Source organism: Rattus norvegicus, chromosome 7, assembly GCF_036323735.1.
Source record: "Rattus norvegicus strain BN/NHsdMcwi chromosome 7, GRCr8, whole genome shotgun sequence".
Taxonomy (NCBI): Eukaryota; Metazoa; Chordata; class Mammalia; order Rodentia; family Muridae; genus Rattus; species Rattus norvegicus.
In genome coordinates this window covers 36,100,688-36,104,817 of record NC_086025.1, presented here as the reverse complement: position 1 = coordinate 36,104,817, position 4,130 = coordinate 36,100,688, and positions in this window count along the sequence as shown.

Genomic DNA, 4,130 nt, shown 5'->3' with positions numbered 1-4,130 from the left:
ACTCAGCAGACTCTCTCACTAGCCTAGTCAGGTTCTACACAACTTTGCTAGACTGTTGGACAAGATCCCCAAGCCAGTCACAGACACCATTTCTCCAATTCTGATACAGCTTTGAACTCTCCTTGTGGTTCTATTAATAGCCTGTTTGTTCCAGATTGTGTGGGCTGGAAGAAAGAGGAAGAGGAGAGACCACAATATCTTAAAGTCAGAGATACCTAGTTCTTGAGTTTGGATTTCACTGTCTGGCTATAGGCAGAGTATTAATCTCCTAGGTTTAGATTTTCTATCTAAATAATCCCTTCCCTACTGCATTATTCTCATCCTTAACACAAGAGCATGTAAAGCACCAGGGCCAGCTATTTGTGTTGGCATTATTGCTATTGTTAGATGACAGATCAGGGCCAGCATGCCTAACACAGTCTTAAGAATTCATTTTGACCAGTTCTCTTGAATATGGTTTATTTTACTCCTTTGAAAAATAACAAGTTTCTAAGAGAATCAAATGTCCATATCATGTTTTCTAAAACCTACTTGGCACTAAAGCTTTCTGATTTATTTTCAGAATTTATTCCCTTGCAGAAAGTTGATGGATCTGACCCAAACCCCCGCCCCATATTTTGAACCTCAAGATTCACCATCACCTCAGAGGTTCCCTTATTATTGGTAGTTTTCCCACTAGTCCTGCTCTAACCCACTCCCCTTCTCTCTCAATCTACTCTAGTATACACTGAGAGCTCTCTCTGCCACCCTGTCCCATTTCTAGCTACTATTCAAAGCCACACTTACCGTCCTTCTGTGGCTACCAGGCCCTGGGGAGAAGAAGTAAGAAGGGCAGAAGAAGGAACTTTGCACCACAACCTGCCAAACAAATTTGGCAATCATAGCAACTACACACTTACTCAACTGTAACCCATTGTTTCTTGTTCTAATGAGTGAAAAACAGAGTCCTAGATCTGACTTTGTCTGAAATACACATTTTCCCCCAGTTCTGAGAGTAATACTAAGCCTTTGTGCTCATTAAGCAAGCATTCAACCACTAAGTCAAACAAACCTTTTGGTTTTGGTTTTTAGGGAGTTTGTCGTTGCCATTGTTTTTTAGACAAAGTCTCGTTATACAACTCAGGCTATCCTCTATAGAAATGTTCCTTTCCTCAGCCTCCCAAGTGTAGGATCACAGGCTGCACTACCACACCTGACTCTGAGATATATATTCTTGAGGGGTGCTTTGTATCCTGTATCATAGACATACAGACCCTATAGACTTGAATGAGGAAGACTGTTAAATCGTGTCCTTTACCCCATTGTGGGTCAATATGGTTGGTGTGGTCATTTGCTGAATTGTGGATTTTCTTTTAACTTCCTTTCCTTGAGTCTCAGGTTTGAAATCTAATACTGATTCTGGAACATTCTCCCCTGCTGATCTTACAAAGAGTTGTAGCTTTTCAACTCTGGGACCTGAAGTCTGGTGGAGATATCTGGCCTCGGCCACCTGAAAGCACGATTAGGAGTTATCTGAGGAAATTGCAGTTATCTGTCAGTATCTATAGGTTCTGGATCCACAAATTCAAAATTTCCAACCTGAACATGCGCAAGTTTCTTCTCATCGTTACTCTCCAAGAAATACAGTCCAATGACAATTTGAAGCATCTACACTGTATTACGTGTATGTATCATCTCCACGTGGTGGCTTGGGATGATGAATAACAGGACTGTTACAAATGGAGAGCCAGCCCCACTTACATAGAAAGTGCAGGCTAGCCAGGTACAAAGATTCATCTGTTCTCCTCCAAGTCAGGACTTCACCAGATCTGTTCATCAAATCCTAGGCTGACTGAAAACACCCAATGCCATCAAATGCCTTCATACCCTCATCTTGCCAGGAGAAATGCCCACCCCCCTTATCTACTTCCCAACTATGGAAATCTCATAGCTCCCTTTCAAGACTGTGCAACTAAACAATCCTACCCAACTTCAACACCACAACAAGGACCAGACTGGCAAGGTTTTGTATAAAAGTTTGATCCGCGGCAATTCATTGGTGGCAACCAACCAACGATTGTCTAATTGGACTGAAGCACACACAAACTACCACCACACTGCATATGCGTGCATAAAACAATAATAATCAAGGGAAAAGACACTATCAGCCTGAGAGTATGAGGACACGGAAAGTATTCAAAGATGGGCAGGTAAGAAAGATCAGAAGGAAGAAAGAAAGGGAGGAAAATAATTCTATTTCAATTAAAAACATGCTAGATGGAAAGAGGAAGAGGAAGTGGAGGGGGAGGGGATAACTGTACAAGCCAACCTTTCTGGCTAGACTTGGAACACCTCTTCTCCTTATTATCCTCCTTTTCTTGTTTGTTCTTCTGTGTCTAGCACACCCACTGAATCTCTTTTATTTATTTCTACACAAACTACTAGACCGTGAGCTCTTTGACCAGAGGAATAACCATAGCATATAGGAAGAGCTCTGTGGCTAGTTACTTCAGTGACCTTTGAGTTTCTTCAGGAAGTATGTGGAAGACATCTGACTTTAAAACTACTTGAAATGACTAATATTGAGATAGTTTCGACCATGCCAGATTCTAGGAACCCCAAAAATGCCTTTTAAAACAAAAAATTTTTTTTTCTTAGAAAGTCATCTAACTTTTGCCATTTTGAATGAGCCTAGAAAGTTTTGGCATTTGTCTTGAAACAGAAACAAACTTTTCTTGCGGACTTGGACATGGTTGAGAAGAGACCCACAGAGATGATTAAAGACTAAAAAGGAGACTAGGGGAACTGAAGGAAGGAGCCAAAGGCAATTTGATAATCAAAGTCAACCATGCGGCAGGTTGTTATTTACAGGGAAGATGACTAACTCGTGATGCCCGTGCCCTCCAAGGAGAGAAACAGGAAATGAGATGAGTGTTCCAACCTGGAATACTTGGAGAAGTAATGAGGCACTTACTTGGAAGAAAATGTTACGAAATTTTTAATGAAATGTTCTGAAAGTTTTAACAGGAGTGGTGCCTTCTTAGTCTTTTTTCTTTTTTTCTTCACGTGCATACAAAGCACGAAAGATCACCATGCACACAAAACATGTAAGATCCCCCTCCCCATGCATATAAAACATACATGATTCCCCTTTCATACAAAACATGCAGGATCCCCCTACACACAAAATATTTAGGATCCCTAACTATCTGAATGTTCTCTGTGTGTTACTGACCAAATTCAGGAATTATACAGTTCTGGAACCAGTCCTCGGATTTGATAGAGATTTCTGCCGCTCAAAGGTCCTTCTGGTTCTAAAATCTTGGAGAATGCATCTAAGCAGAACTGAATTTAAGTCCCTTTTTCACTAAACATTATTAGACTCCCTTCCAGGCCCACCTACCAGCTACCATCATAATAATGAAGGCATAGCTTACAGTAACAGAGGAAAGAGTCTTGTCAGGAATCACTCAGAGGAAAAACGAACGGTTAGGCCTCAGCTCTCAGAATTTTGTCTGCTCTAGTACACAGCTGCTACAAAGCAAACACCACAGCGACATGCTTTTCCTCTGGGTGACACCAAGCCCCAAACTGCTCTAACCTCCATGCATACACATATGATAGTTCTTTAGCTTGTCATGCCCTTTCCCCAACTTCCTGACCTGTAAAATTATCCTTGTCCCAGAAGCCAAGGGACAGATAGTGCTCAATTCAAGCAATGGTGTTGTCTCAGCTATAACTCCCGTTCCAGACTGTGATACTATTTCATGATCCCCACCTATAAGCATTAGAAATGGACTCAAAAGTCAGAGAAATACAAGAAAACTTACTGGAAGGCTAGGAAAAGCCCAACAGTAGCTTGTAGTCCTAGAAATGGCTGAAGTTCAAGGCAGTTGATACCCAATGACAGAGTGATGCCAACTGTTTTTTGCCCCGAAGCACCACGGTTATATGCATCTATCTCACTTGAACCTGAAAAATATTCCTTCTACCTCCATCTTCCAGACCTAGAAGTGGGTTTCATTGGCCAATCTTAGGTCTTCTGCTTAGCCTATGGCCACACTAAGATAAAAGAAGAATCATCTCTTTCAGTTTCTCGAGTGGGAATCAGTCAGCAGAAAGCACTGTCCTACCCGCGTAGCCGGTATATA